Here is a 16951-nt window from a genome sequence, read left to right as displayed (position 1 = left end):
GCAATTGGGAGAATTGCCATTTTATGTACAGGTATGGGATCCCTTATCCGGAAACCCGTTATCCAGAAAGCTCTAAATTACGTAAAGCCTGTCTCCCATAGACTCCATTTTAATCAAATAATTTAGAATTTTAAAACTGATTTCCTTTTTTTCTGTAGTAATAAAATAGTACCTTGTAATTGATCCCAATTAAGATATAAATAATCCTTATTGGATGCAAAACAATCCTATTGGGTTTATTAATGTTTTATTGATTTTTAGTAGACTTAAGGTATGGAGATCCAAATTACAGAAAGACCCCTTATCCAGAATACCCTTGGTCCCGAGCATTCTGGATAATGGGTCCTATACCTGTATTAATGGCCACCTCCTGGGATCATAATATTCACAGTGCACACAAACAAAGCAAGGGCACACATACATATTAGGTCACATCAGCCAATGAATGGGCAAAGTTCTGCTTCCATTCAGGAAAATTGCTTCCATTCAGGTACAAGGGCATTAGTGAGGTTAGGCACTGATGCTGGGGATTAGGTCTGGCTCCTAACAATCAATCCAGTTTATTCCAATTTATCCCACGGTCCTTCAGGAAACGAGAAACAGGTAGATAGTAGATAGTTTTTAACAAGATGGCCATAGCTTTAAGCTCTGCTTTCACTGGAGCCAGGGTCCCTAAGCCAAACAGTAGGAACCCAGACATTTCAGACAGATAATGAAATGGCATTTAGCATTCCATAGGAGGAATTTCACTGCTTTAATGGCAGTGGCCTTTAGGTTACTGCCAAATGTGGCAGATTCTTGTTTATCCGCAGGCTGAGAATCCGCCAAGTCTGGCAGTAGCCTTACACCACACCAGCCAACCCTTGGCATTGCACACAGTGAGGTTAGGCTTGTTTGCTTCTGAGCACCCATACACTTCCTATGAATAGTTACTGTGCTATGCTCTGTACCTTGTGCCTCTGCTTGACATGCTTTGACATGTGCTTACTTTGCCTCAAAGCTTGTTATGTCTGGCGCTGGTACCTTTCACATAGTCTATACAAGCAGAGAATATCAATGTCATGTTAATTGCTGAATGTGGTTGAACTGCCAATAGCTTGTGGTCCTGTTAAATTCTGGATTATTGAAAAATGTCCCCTTTGCCACTTTATACTCACAATGGGACGAATATTTAGGTAGTGTTACAGAAATAATTCATTTTCTGCAATGTTTCATAATTCTAAATGTTTTACTGCAACAATCATTGTCATAGTGTTGGTTTGATTTCCATTATCAGAAATCAAACCAGCAGCATGAGATATAAGATCTTCCATTACTGCAAAAGAAGAAGTCATTTCTGAGCTCAGACTCCCACTGTTCGTATGTCATGTTTATACAGTAAGGAGATAGTAAGCAACGGGGAACAACCAAAAAGCTCTTCCTTACTTTGCATGAAATATGATTGGTAATCAGATATCCCAAGCTGGGTGTGTCTGCATAGCAATGCTTTCCTTTAATGACAGACCAGTTTATAGATATAATTCAGATGTGGTATTAGTATTAAAGGCAGATAGAGTCATTTGTAGGGGTGGAAAAACATAAGAAGACATTTGTCCACATGAGAATCTGCCGATGAAACACATAAGAGGTGTATAAAAGGCATTATATTGTAAGTGTTGGGTGGGAGGGATTGTTAATAATAAGCTTCTCCCTCTCAGGAACATAGAGACGTTGTTATTATTATAAATATTGTGTAGGAATACATCCAGAGAAATGACCAATTGCTTGCTGGAACTATTATTAACCTTTTTTTAAGCTGTTGTTTCTCAGCTACTGATATCACTTAACATGCCTCTGCTGCAACAGTTTATCTATTCTCACGCTTAGCAGTTCTCCTTTATTAATGTAACATTTACATTCACTTTGCATGGGCTGCCTTTAGTATCTTTACCATGCCTGTCAATTGGGAACAATGTTCAACAATGCCCCCTTCATGCCCCTCTCACATCTCTCACCCACCAAGATCAGTCACTTCATTACCAAAATGGAACTAGTTACACTTTTTGGGGGGTACTAACCTGAGGTACTTAGTGCCTGGTGGATACATCTGGGACCTCACCATCTTGGGCCTTCCGATCATTGAAGCAATATGTCCAAAGCGCCAAGGCCTGTTGCATAGAGACAAACTTAGTTACACAAAGTCTAGTAGTCCACTTGGCCAAAAGTCAATTTAAATACAAACATAATGCCTCCCTGGTTCACTCTACTTTATACTTGCTTTCGGCCTACTTTAGTGCTGAGACAGGACCACACAGGAGTACCTTTCACAGCTTGGAGTATGGTGCAAAACTGAAAGAAGGTTAAAGAAGAGAAAAATAGAATAAGGGAGGGAAGAAAAGGGGGGATAAATTAGAGGAGAAAAAAGGTAGGAACATTCACATTAGGAACAAAACAAGACAGTATATAAACAAGCAAATAGACTAGTAATGAGAACAGAAGCAAAGAACATAAGCACAGCAGTGGGACACTCCAGTCTTTATTATCCATCACTTAAAGTTGATTACTAGAATTACTTAATTGCCAGAAGGAATCCTCGGCTTCTCATTGCAAACTGGTTTTGAGTTTCAGTTATTTCTTCATGGACCTATGGTGGGACGTTTCTCTGCTTTTATTTTATTTTTAAGATGTCAAAATTTGTAAAACCCATTTAATTCTTACATAAGTGATAAAATGAAAATGCAATGGCAGGGGGGCCGATCTAGTGTCATTTTCACACCAACATTCTACCTAGGAAACTTCCCTTGCTTACAATACATTGGTACACATTCTCGGTTCTACCACTTCCTGTGACAGAGGGAGGGACACCATGCGTGTGTGTGTGTAACTTAATGGAGAAGCTTCAGGCTGAAATTTAAGCAGTAAAACGTTTTGTTCCTCTTCTTTAGGTGCAGTCACGTTTTCTATATCTCAAGGTCCACCTGACGGAAAAATCTAGTAAAAAGACCTCCTAAAAGGTAAGGTTGTCTTATTCTTTACAGTAACAACTGATAAGTACTTGTTAGCATGAAGGTGATAACTCTAGCTGTTTAAGACAAGAAGTGAGGTCTTGATCAGCCTAGAACATCATATAACTTATAGGTGAGTTTTACACGGTATGCATTAGCTGTCGTTGTCTATTAAAACTGTACAATTTTTTCTTCCAAAAAATGTTATGGTTGGGTCCGTAAAACAGATGGGGGCATCTAAAAATATCATGCACAATGTGTTTAACTGTTTGCTTATTTGGTCATTAAAACCACAAAAATCAGTCATCAATATATCTTCCCATAAGACTGTATTAATCTCACTAATAAGTTACCTAAACAAAATGTTATATTGTGATCTCACTGGAGAAACTTGTTGTTGAGGCAATGCTGTGATGGTTATTACAGCATACAATGTATTGAAAACAAAATTTGGTGAAAACAAATGATCTGTGAGAGACTACAGTTTAATGACAAGGACTGTGTTTACATGGTCAAGTTCTTATGGTTATTTGAGTGCGAAGATGGCAAAAAAGAGATTATTTTGCATATAAATATTTTGATTGGTGGCTATAAGCTACTAGACCTGGAGCAAATGTTAAAAATGAATTTCTGTTTGTAGGCTAGCATTCCATGCAATTTGCCTTGCGCACCTTGTACAAATACAGTAAATAAACACCTGCTATATAGTTTTTGGTTAGAGTCCCGTAACATAACATCCAGCAACTGTTTCCTGTTAAAGGAAATAACTGTGAGTCATGTATGACTTTATTTGAAAAGCACCAGGTTGCACAGGAGCAAATGCTTTTTGAATTCTGTAGATTAAATGAATCATCTGGTACAGGCCATGGATATAAATACTCACATCGTGCCTTGAGTAGATACTCTGATTAATAAATCAATTGTTATAGGGGGTATAATACTTTCTGTTTTTCAGATTGTACTGGGCAGAGCACAGGAAAAAGTGTGTTCCGATTCCGGAGAGATAAGATTTGAGTGCATGTAGGGGCCGATTTATTATGCTGTGCAAAATGAAATTTGCTGAAAAAAAACGTATTAAAAGCTGTGTAAATTAAATGGAGAAGTTTGCAGTCTGAACGTCAGATTTTACACACGTATTAGGGATGAAAAACACGTAAAAAATACGCTGATTTTACGCCATATTTTACACGGCGAAGCCTGACGATGTGTGGCAAATTTTGTCTGCATTTTTTACACGGCATAATAAATCTGCTCCATAATGTTGTTTAACAGCCCAGATATGATCAAAATATAAAACATAATTGGGTCCAACTACACTATAGAGAAAAGCACTTTAGCTATGGCTCATCCCAGCTGCTTTTTGTCTGTATAATATTTGTATTAACAGGTTTTCACTGACGCCCTTTTGTATTATCTAGATAAACATCTATTATTTTACCTACAGTGGCTCCTGTGGTGGTATCACTGTTTCGGTTTGCAGGATTTAACTTGCCTAAACATCCATTATCTTAGGCTGGCTGATCGCAAGCTTCCCTATTAACCCCCTATTGTGTTCTAGTTAACAAGAAGTTAGATGGGGTTATGGCTTATCCAATAAGGGGGTGTGGTGAGATGTCATTAAAGGCAACTTTCCATAGGAGGGAACACTCGTGAGTTTTCATATAATTTACATAGAGAAATTCTATACAACTGTGATAACACAGGTGAAAATATATGAAGGAAAGTTATACAGGAACATTTGATGGGGGTGTGTCACTTTAAATAATCTACCTTGTAAAGTGTTATTATTTACGCCAAACTGGCATGTATTTGTAACAGAAATTAGTTTATGGCAGTGTTACCCAAACTGAGGCTTCCTAAGGGAATTCCAGTTTTTTGCTGGGAGGCCCAGACTAAAGGTCAGTTTGTGTGAGATTTTGGGAAAATTCCCATTTCCTCTCCAACATGGTCATCCAAACCCAGCTTGAAAGTCAATTCTAGTAATAATATAATAAAAGGTTGATAACAGCAATGTTTTCATCAATATGCAACTCTTTAATTGGAAAACTTGAGCAAATGAATCATAAGAAAGCCGCAAAAATTCAGTAAACTTCAGGTTTTTAGTATTTATCTCTGTGCAGGCTATAAGCAAATATAGTATTCTATATGCCTGGAGTGTTCCATTACCAGCTCTAGCTCTAGTCCAGCTCTAGTATAGCTACACAGATGGGGCAAGGTTTTTTGCACTTTTCTTCCCACAAATGAGCCCTTGTGGCTTTACATGTGATTTGGGGGGTGCTGGGTAGTTCAGGTACCACTGGATGATGGTTACAGGGTGACATCCTTAATTTCCCAATAGCTGTAAATCACAAACTACAGCACAGCTTCCTCCCTCTGAAGTTGTTTTATTTGTCAGCCATTTTGGAGAGCACAGAGAAAATATTGATTTTAGATAGAAATTGTCAATTTTCTTTTTTTCTACAAGTTCTGCAAGTCATGCTTCGCAGGTGCAGGTAAATTGTCACACAAAGGGATAATAAGTGGTGCAATGATGTTTCCAGTTAAGGTAGCCCATAGCAACCAATCGTCAAGAAACTTTAACTGGCCCTGTACTGATATCAGGTTGCAGAGGGGTGTAAAGAGGGGCTCAGCCAGAATAACTGTATTGGTTCTGCTCAGTAAATTAGTGCTTCCATGATTAACTGCTTTTGGTACCCTGGGTTTACAGGGATTACTGGACAGGTACCAATTCCACTCTGCAATCTCTGTTTGTGTCCTTAAAAGTCAGTGCAGATTCCAAAGCACAATGAGCTACAGGGAATGAGAGAAGCCCAGCCTAGCGGCTCAGAAAAACAAAATCTTGCTCTTTAAGGTAAACATTATATCAGATGAACTGGTCTTTAGCTGGGATCAAATTTGATGTGAGAAGTTCTTGTTTTTTATTTCCTTTTCTACACAGAATCAGCAAAACAATCTGTTTCTGAGTGAATTTCTTTTACTTTGCTTTCTATATAAAAGTATGCGATTGCGCACACAAATGTGTGGTATATAAAATAGCTTTAACAATAAAAAGTACATTTTTGTCAAATAAATAATAGCTTCAAGTTACTATAAAATAAGAAGATTGCCATTACAGTTCCCTCATCAGTGTATTTGTTGCAAGAAGTAAACAGGACAGCGCCTTAAGTCTTTTAGGAAGAGAGGAAAGAATGATAATAAAATGCTATTAGCAATCGCAATCAAATGGAAACTAAAATATGAGCTGTTCTCATAGGGTGGATAAATGTTCTGAGGAAGTAAATAACTGTAACTCACTGCTCACTCAGGATGCAGCTCTTGGTGACTCTATTATAAGGCCAAAATGAAATACATCACAGTAATGCACAGAGAAATATTGCTTTTTATGGCCCATTTGACAATCAAGGGGTTTGCTGCTAATAGAGGCACTAAGTATAGGGGTGATTTCTGGATTCTATTATTCTAAACTAAATGTGGAAAGATTTTTTTAATCCGCTGCCAGGCACTAGTTTCTCATAACTGGCTGATTATATTCCATTATTTGTGAGATTCATAAGCCTTATTGAGCCACTGACTTGTGGAATGGCATGTAACCCCTTTTTGGCTTTATAAGTCAAAATGTCCAGCTAATGATAGAGCATAAGGGGAAGTTACTTAATAGAGGGTGTTGTTTAACTAAACCTCTCACTGCCAAGTGTAAGTGTAAGGGTTAAATGAATGAATATATAGATGCCAGAAACTCTTGCAAACAAAATGATAACTGTTTATGTGTCCCAGACAAATGATGTAAGTGCAGGGCTGAATACTCACACTCTGAGGAGGTATAGCAATCTCTCAGCAGGACAAATGATGGTATTGTAGATCAAGCATAAGGGTATGGTGTCCACCATTTTATCCTTCTCAGCAGAGTATGGGCACCGGTGCTATGAAACAGATAAGCTGTTCTAGCTAACCTCGGCCATGGGGTCCCTGCTCCCCGACTTCACTAGGGGTACTGGTCTCCCTTAGGGCCTAACACTTCTGGGCCTGAGTGAATCCCAGGCTTCCCTGAACACATGAAATTGCTGCAGGCCAAGAAGGAAGAACCGCCCCTTCCCAAACACTGTACTAAAGTGTGGCAGGGTGTGGCTTACCTATGGGCCAATAACAGAGGTATTTGTAAATACCAAAATAGATACATGAATCCTGCCCAGTAACAAGGAAATGAGGAAGTGTAGTGTTTAAAGCCATAGGGGCATATTAACCCTGTGTGTCCCTACACTACCTTAACCCTGTGGGTCCCTACACTACCTTAACCCTGTGGGTCCCTACACTACCTTAACCCTGTGAGTCCCTACACTACCGTAACCCTGTGAGTCCCTACACTACCTTATTCATGTAGGTCCCTACACTACCTTAACCCTGTGGGTCCCTACACTACCATGCTGCTGCTACTCCTGAGGGAAAACAAAATGAAGACTCTCAAGATTAGAAGTATATTAACCAAAATGAGAATTAGTTAACTGCAAGGGATTAAAAAAAAACCTACAGAAAGAGTAAAAGCTAAACATGATCTGTTTATGTTTGAATAAAGAATCTGGACTGGAAAATGCCATTGTAGCAATTTTTGTGTGAATCTGATTGGAACAAAGACATACAAAGGGAGAGTAATAGAAAGTATTTTCAAGCATTGATGTTTGTAAATTTAATAGAATTGTTTTCAGCCTATAACAATATGCTGTGTATTTTTGTGCCACATCAGAAATAATTTCACTGGTTCCGTTGTGCTATGGTCATCCTCTCCCCTATTTCTTATGATGATGTTGTATACAGACTACAGGGCTTGTTTACGAGTGCCACGGTTGCCAGTAGCAACCAATCATCTGTTCTCTTCCATTTACCAGCTTTTACTAGTGCTCAAAACTCATTTCTGATTGGCTGCCACTGCATTTGTACAATGCAGCACCTATGTTTAGAAATCAGCTCTGATATCTCTGTGGGGTTCTTTCCAAATGTGTCGGCATTGTCCATTCAGTCTCCTCACTTCTGTGGAAAGACACTAATAATAAATAATAATCTTTAGCTAATGAGCCCCTTTATCGTCCATAACATGGAAAAAAAAGAAATAAAGTCACTTGGTTCTCCACAACTGCACTTGTGATCAGTTATTTAAACTGAGTAAATGACTTATCCTTTACTTGTTTGTACTATTTAGAGTTTATTGCATCACTATAGAAAGTATTACACTCTAAACCACTCTTTCCCCAATTCAATAGCTGCTGACTATATAATTTGCGCAATATTTTGTTGTGGCATGCAAATGCATTCCTGTACGTAAAGAATAAAAGAAAAATACTTCCCAGGCAAATATTCTTCCGCTTAGATGAAGAATAAAAGAAATGTACTTGTCTTGGTCTGATTTTTAATGCGTGTAGCCCATTTTAGCCGGTGTTGCTTCTTCTAACACGCATTTAGTTGCGTTTGGCACTAACAGGAGCCCTGAGCCCCCGCTTACTATGGGGGAACAGGTATACTTTTCTGAATGGTGTGCCTCCACCCAGGGTAGGTATAGGTGGAATTATAACTCCCCTCCCTGGGAAACTCTGTATTGTCCTCCTTGGACAGGGACTCCCTGCAACTACCGGTACCTTGCCCCTCCCTTGGGGTAGCTGCTTACCAGGTAGTTGAGGATCCTCTGTATATGAATATCCAAGACACCAATTATGATGTGAACCAGATGAACTTGCTTTATTGTGAGCAGGCAGGACTTCCAGGGTACAATACATGAACAGTTAAAGTGACGCTTCTCCTTAAAACTACTCTCTTAGAGAATCTCTCACAAAGGGCTACCCACAGTACTCCCGCCAAGTGATTCATCTAGGAGCTCCCCCCAGTACTCTCGCCAGAAGACCCTTTCTTAGGGCTCTCCCCGGGACTCACGCTAGGCGGGCCCTCCACAAGGACTCACCCTGGTACTCACGCCTAAGTACCCTTGATTAGGAATATCCCGGTATGGTCACCTTACTAGCCACTACATGCCCTGAATTCCAGCCATGAGTGCTGGGGGGGTCTTAACCCCTCTTGCTCCTGGAGGGGTGATCTCTGCCCATCTAAATATCCTGCCTGTCACTCCTAGAGACCTCCTATAACCAATCTCTCCTAACTAGAGCACAAGCCTGTTGTGCACCTCTTTACAGAGGGGAGGTCCCAGGACTAAAACCTGCTAAACATGGGAGCTATCCCCTTTTATATTCCAACACACAATATTGCTTGTTTCTTCTGATTATACCATTACCAGGCACAAAGTATTTCCACCAAATGTATTTATACTTTATTGCAACAAGGAAATGGTGCAAACTTTCATTTCTCAGAGGACAATTCTTTAGAGCGGTAACCTAGTTAGTTTATCTCTTGGCCATTCTTTTAGTTTTATTCAAACATTTTTCTGAACAATGACTTCTCTTTTTTAATCGTGTTCCTTTAACATTTGAAAAGACCCTAGATTCTTATGGTGGGGAATGCTGAGAAAGCTGCAGCTGAAATAAAAGGGTGGCAACAAAATGTCCAACCCATGCTGATACCGGTAATTCCCAGCATTAACTCATAAGTTAATGAACATGATCTACCAAAATCTGTCTTTGGATTCTGCAATGCTGGAAATGGTAGGTACAGGTGCTTAAAATGAGAAGTCTGCCATTTCCCTTGGATGTTGCTCTCCTTGTCCCCAAACCGGGTAGTTATTTTTGAATTCCTGACTTCCTGGTGGCAAGTTTTGGTTGAATAAAAACTTACTACCAAATAAAGCCCCCTGTAAGCTGATAGTGTGCATAGAGGCCCCTAATAGCCAATCTTAGCCCTTAGTTGGCACCTCCATGAACTTTTATGGTGTTTGTGTTGCTCTCCAAGTCTTTTTACATTTGACTGTGACTCACAAGTAAGAAAGGTTGGGGACCCCTGATTTACCCCCTTCCCATCCCTTCTTGCCTTCTGTACTCTCCCCTTTATGTTTGAAAATTGAAAAGAAAGATTATTTAAAAAAAAAAAAAAAAGGTCTGGTAGGGGTGCCACCTGTATTTATGGGCCCTGGGCAAATGCCCCTTTTGGCCGTTAGTTAAAATAGCCCTGGGTAGATTATCTGAAAGGTGATAGACTGTTATACTGCCCATTTAGACACACCTTGCAAATTCTGTCTTGACTAGATACTGGGGGTCAATTATAAACTTTGCACAACACATATATTATTATAATACTATAATATACAAGATACAATAATGATTTAAGAATGAACTGAATACTTGTGCTCCACATTAATGGCAAATCCACTGCTTTCTCTCTGTTTCTGATAATTAATATAGATTAGCGTTTGTACTCCGTTTATAGGTTCAGTTCCAACCTAGACTCTGTATACAGTTTGCATGTTCTCTGTATGTTTGTATGGGTTTTCTCTGCTTTCTACTGTTACGCAACACTGGCAGCTTAGCTGGCTCCTAATGAAACTGACTGCAAGATAGATTGTAAGCTCTGCTGGGACAGGAACTCTTTGAGAGAATTCAAAGACATGTAGAAGCTGTAACAGCTAAGAGGGAGGGGCTGGCAACACCTCAGAGATGGTTATACTGACACACATATAAATATATAGTGGTCATAGGACTTCTGGTCCTTAAGCAGCTGTCAGTATCACATAAACTAAGAGAAGTGTGACTTTGCACAGAAATGTGTTGCTACCACAACGTGCCTCTTGCACCACCATGTGTGGTTGCCCCCAGTACGTCTGTACAGAAACCATTTTTTTGGGGTTGATGACATTATATGTTATAGGTATAGGATCTATTAACTGGAATGCCTGGGACCTGGGGGTTCCTGGATAAGGGATCTTTCTGTAATTTGAATCTCCATACCATAAGGGACCATTTCCTAATGCTAAAAGTAGTGATAAAAGTTGCAGAAAAAAACTCATGACTTTTTCAAGATTCACTATGCATTCAAATTGCTAAAAATCCAAATCTGACAATTCGCCCGCTAAAACTTGCTGAGATCATGAAAAAGCCATTGGCAGATGTCCCTTCCCTTTCCTAAACGACCCTTATTTTGCCTTAAAACTTTAGAGGTTTTGGTTTTTTGAGGCTAGTTTTTGTGCGGGGCAACAATTAGAATAAAAGTTGCCGTTTCTGCAACTTTTTCTAATGCAGACTTTTTCAGTTCAGATTTTTTTTGTAAATGTCAGACATTTGTGGAAATGAGTTTAGTCAAAAATAAAAATATGTTAAATGTTAGAGTTTTAGTAAATCTGCCCCTAAGTCTACTAAAAATAATTTTATTAAACATGAAATAAACCCAGTAGGATTGTTTTGCCACCAATTTGAATCCATGTAGCTTAGTTACCAGCAAGAACAAGCTTTATTATTACAGAGAAAAGGGTAAATCATTTTTTAAATGTTGAATTCTTTTTTAAAAGTCATTCTGATCTTTCTGGATAACACGTTTCCAGATAAGGGATCCCATTCCTGTATTATATATGAGCCTAAATAATCGAGGCTCTTTTCATCTTGAAGAACTTCTTATTCCCTCGTATTCCCTTTCATCCCTTCCTATTTTAGAAAAACTCAAGGTACTCAGAGTCTCACTATAATGCTTTGGATCTTTTGCTTTCTATCACATATGGAACTCTCCCGGTGGGCCTCGGCATCCCAGCGGCCCAGACCTGATCCCTGTTGCCACTTCCCCTAGCCGCCGATGTCCTCCCCTGACGAGTGCTCAGGGGAGGACGTTGGGCGGGTGCCCATGCAGGGGATCCAGCCAGCGGGGCACCTTGGAAGGGTGGGGGCCCCAGGGGCAGGAGACCCGGTGGGCCCTACACCCCCCCCAGTCCGACCCTGTGGATATCTACCATATAAAATAAGCATTCACCTTCACATTGTATTCGGTTATAAGTCTGTGTCCTCTCTTCCACTGCTCTGAGCACTCTATGGGGACAGCCTCGCTGCCTGGGGGTACAGCTCTGAGCACTCTATGGGGACAGCTTCACTGCCTGGGGATACAGTTCTGAGCACTCTATGGGGACAGCCTCACTGCCTGGCGATACAGTTCTGAGCACTCTATGGGGACAGCCTCACTGCCTGGGGGTACAGTTATGAGCACTCTATGGGGACAGCCTCACTGCCTGGGGATACAGTTCTGAGCACTCTATGGGGACAGCTTCACTGCCTGGGGATACAGTTCTGAGCACTCTATGGGGACAGCCTTGCTGCCTGGGCATACAGCTCTGAGCACTCTATGGGGACAGCCTCGCTGCCTGGGGGTACAGCTCTGAGCACTCTATGGGGACAGCCTCACTGCCTGGGGATACAGTTCTGAGCACTCTATGGGGACAGCCTCACTGCCTGGGGATACAGTTCTGAGCACTCTATGGGGACAGCCTCACTGCCTGGGGATACAGCTCTGAGCACTCTATGGGGACAGCCTCGCTGCCTGGGGATACAGTTCTGAGCACTCTATGGGGACAGCCTCACTGCCTGGACATACAGCTCTGAGCACTCTATGGGGACAGCCTCGCTGCCTGGGGATACAGCTCTGAGCACTCTATGGGGACAGCCTCACTGCCTGGGGATACAGTTCTGAGCACTCTATGGGGACAGCCTCACTGCCTGGGGATACAGTTCTGAGCACTCTATGGGGACAGCCTCACTGCCTGGGGATACAGTTCTGAGCACTCTATGGGGACAGCCTCGCTGCCTGGGGGTACAGTATTCCCTATATATGTCCAACCTGCAGCCCTCAAGTTGTTGTTCAACTACAACTCAATCTACCCACCAAAAGCCAATGGTGTAATTTTTAGATAATCATTTTACTTATTGTGGCAGACTGTGAGAAGTCAAATTGGGAAATCCTGACCAATTCCTGAATATTTTAACACACTGGCACATTTCTGAAAGCCTTTTGGCCTTGATAAAGGAGTAAAAGAAACAGGTTAATGTGATGATTCATAATGTGCAGGAACTGAATGGAACGTTGAAAAAATCATTCAGGGAACCAATACCAATTCGGAAGGTATGGGGAAACAACAGAAAAGAAAGCCACTATTATGTCAATTTGAAACTTTAGTACTGAAATCTCACAAAAGCAGACATAGGACAGATAAAAAGAGAATTAAAACCTACAATGGTCAGAGAAAGTACTAGTGTAAAAGAGTACAGTATCCTGGTACAGTATACAGGAAGAAAATGGTTTTTACTGTTTATATATAAACATGGTTTATCCATCTATCCATATGTATATCTCACAGAGTTTCGATGGGTGAGTTGCGTAACACATTGTCAATGGGTATTTTTGCAGCGAGTTTTTCCAAACCATGCATTTTTTTTATAACACATTGGAATCTATGGGTGTTTTTTTCACAGAGGTGTATTACTCCAGAGATCTCCTGAGGAGAGTCTCTATACTGGTGGCATTCTTGAGACAGGATACTAACCCAACTGGCCTCCTCATTGGAGCCTCTGACTGCTCTACTAACTACCCTGCCTCTCACAACTAGAGAGAGCTATTACAAATCTTTCCTTACTACTCATACTGAAACCTGTAAACATGTGCCTTTGCTACCTACCCCTAGTTCTGGCTTCCTGATTACTGAATGATTTAATGTATTCTTGAAAACTGGGAAACCTAATACTGACAGCAAGGCATTTTTTCTGAAAAAGGAGTAAAATGATTGGGAGCAAGTGTTAGTTGACTTGCGGAGTATGATTGCATTGGGGGAGGCTATTTAAAGTCATTTTTGATGCAGACTCCTTAATTCTGTGCTAGACTCAGTTCCATGTATAACACCCCAGAACAAACGGCAGGAGAAATGCAGTGGCAATTTCATATAAAATATCTTCCAGTCCATCCTGCAGGATAAATTAAATGACGGCTTCATATATAATACCCCAGAACACAAGATTAATATAGTACAAAAAAACAATCTTTGTAAACTGCAGTCTGATTTGTAGCTGTTGTACCTGACTCTGATACTATTCAGTTGTCCATTCTGCTGTATTTGCCTACAGTTTGCTGTTATATATTTCTTATGAGCAAGAAGAAGGTGTTTGCCAGTGTCTTCAGGAAGTAACTTCACTTCCTCCCTAGTTTCCTCGAAATTCTTACTTAATATCAGTTCCTCAAGTAATGTAAGTACCCAGTTTGTTGGCCACTCTGACCCTCTCAAACGCTGCTAGAAACTATAGTTAGGTCTTTTGTGGACCTAGGATCACCCATAGGTCATTCCTCCAAGCCACAAATACGCTCTCCTTGCATGGATTCTGCTTGCTTGGTCGGTACTGGAAACCCTTGCACAGAGTGTTTATGTTGGAAGGCAGCATGAAAGTCATTGGCAACTGAGCAGTAATGAAAAACAAAAGGCAGGGGCAAAATCCTGTATTGGTATACTGAGACATTAAAACTCTGTTTAGGAATAGGAATATTAACATTCATCATGTAGTAAAACATAATATTTCAATGCACAAAACCACATATCCTTTCTATTCTTCGCACTTATTTTTACATGATGGAGGCAAAGTTGAAGCAGTGATCCCACTGTCATTATAAATAATATTCCTATTGGCGTGAAGCAGTTTGTGGGTCTGCCACACCTTCCTTCCTAGCCGACCACTGCGTCTCTCCCCACTCCATCTGCTGACCCACATCCCCTGCTGTATATGTGCTGCACTTGTACTTTTACTTCCCTTTTGCTTCTTGTTGACTGATAGCTGGTTCTTTCCAAATGCAAACAAATATCAGTTAATTTGTTTGAGTTTATTAAGCACACAGTAACACAAAATAAAAAAGTTGCACAGGAGCGTAATTTATATGTAGTTTTTTGCTTTTGCTTTTGCTAATAAAGAAACCCATTGAAGGCTTAGATGAAACAGTGGTTTGCAGTCATCTAAAATAGCACAATATTTATTTGTAGATGCTTTCCACCTGTGTTTGGCCCTTCTGAGTACAAACTCATTGAAAAGAAGAGGCTGCATACACACATCAGCCAATGAACTAACACAGTACTGCCATTTACTCCCACACTACTTCCTGTTACTGTATATTCCATTAAGGTAAGATTTTTTTAATAGGCCACCTATTATGATTATTAATATGATAAACTATGTATTGGTTAAGTATTTATTCTGAGAGTATAGTTTCCTTCATCAGATCCGCTGAAAGAAACCACATGAAGAAGGGAACTCATTTATGAATACTGTAGTTTGGTACTAAAATAGACACAAATAGTGTGTGTATTGGTGCAATTCATTACTTGCTGCTAAACACATGCCTTGCACTTCCACATATTTGCACCAAGTACCATTTGTTTTCTATCAGGTGCAACTTCCACTGTAGCTGAAATTACACTGGAATTGAGTGCTATTCTGATACCTACTGGGAGCTGCTATCTTCCCCCTTCCCATTGTTCTGCTGATCAGCTGCTGGAAGGGGGGTGATGTCACTCCAACTTGCAGCACAGCAGTAAATTGTGACTGAAGTTTATCAGAGCACAGGTCACATAGCTGTGGCACCCTGGGAAATGACGAATGTGGCTAGCCCCATGTGAAATTTCAAAATTAAATATAAAAAAATCTTTGTGTATTTGAAAAGAAGATTACATAATTACATAGGTTTAAAAAAGACCAGAGTCCATCATGTTCAACCCTTCCAAGTAAACCCAGCACACAGAACCTATACTTACCTATCTATACACTCACATACATAAACTATATATACAACTACTAATACTAACTGTAGATATTAGTATCACAATAGCCTTGGATACAATGCTTGTTCAAGAACTCATCCAGGCCCATCTTATAGGCATTAACAGAATCTGCCATTACAACATTACTAGGAAGGGCATCCCCCAACCTCACTGCCCTCACCTTGAAAAACCACCTACGCTGCTTCAAATGGAAGCTCTGTTCCTCTAATCTAAAGGGGTGACCTCTGGTGCGTTGATTGTTTTTATGGGAAAAAAGAACATCCCCCAACTGCCTATAATCCCCTCTAATGTACTTGTACAGAGTAATCATGTCCCCTCGCAAGCGCCTCTTTTCCAGAGAAAACAACCCCAACCTCGACAGTCTAACCTCATAGTTTAACCCGTCCATCCCCTTTACCAGTTTAGTTGCAGTGTCTGCACTCTCTCCAGCTCATTAATATCCTTCTTAGGGATTGAGGGCCCAAAACTGCACTGCATACTCAAGGTGAGGCCTTACCAGGGACCTATAAAGAGGCAAAATTATGTTCTCATCCCTTGAGTCAATGCCCTTTTTTTATACAAGACAGCACTTTATTTGCTTTAGTAGCCACAGAATGACACTGCCTGGAATTAGACAACTTGTTATCAACAAAAACCCCTAGATCCTTCTCCATTAAGGATACCCCCAACACACTACCATTCAGTAGATAGTTCGCGTTTATATTATTCCTACCAAAGTGCATAACTTTGCACTTGTCAACATTGAACCTCATTTTCCAGTTTGCTGCCCAGTTTTCCAATTTTGTCAAATCGCTCTGCAAAGCGGCAGCATCCTGCATGGAACTTATAGTTTTGCACAATTTAGTGTCATCAGCAAAAATAGAAACAGTACTGTCTATGCCCTCCTCCAGGTCATTAATAAACAAGTTAGAAAGTACTTGGACTTTGCAAAAACGTTTGATACAATGCAGGATTCTGCTGGAGAAGCTCTATTAACTAATGCGTCCCATGACAGTATTCCTTTAAGTATACTAAAAAATTATTTATACATCAAATAAACCCAATATTCATTAAGTAGAAGCGACTATTTATTATTACTGGTTAAAAGGCAATCATTTTTAAAAATGTAATTATTTGATTATAAGTAAGTCTATGGGAGATGGCCTTCCTGTAATTCGGAGCTTTCTGCATAAAGGATTTCCCATACCTGTATTACATGAATAAAAGCTCAGTATAATGGCTCAAAATGCTGACCATGAAACATACAATGATG

The 16951-nt window shown here is 40.2% G+C and overlaps 1 protein-coding gene across 1 annotated transcript in view; it reads left to right on the top strand.

The window, feature by feature from the left end:
• The first annotated feature begins 2915 nt into the window (after nucleotides 1-2915).
• The window catches only part of apbb1ip (amyloid beta (A4) precursor protein-binding, family B, member 1 interacting protein), a 53121-nt gene continuing 39085 nt past the window's right edge, over nucleotides 2916-16951 (top strand). The window contains 1 exon segment of the mRNA NM_001102933.1: nucleotides 2916-2993. The gene's annotated coding sequence lies outside the window, so the exon portion shown is untranslated.

The sequence above is a fragment of the Xenopus tropicalis genome, chromosome 6 (genome assembly GCF_000004195.4).
Source record: "Xenopus tropicalis strain Nigerian chromosome 6, UCB_Xtro_10.0, whole genome shotgun sequence".
NCBI lineage: Eukaryota > Metazoa > Chordata > Amphibia > Anura > Pipidae > Xenopus > Xenopus tropicalis.
This window is presented reverse-complemented; position numbering and strand designations above follow the sequence as displayed.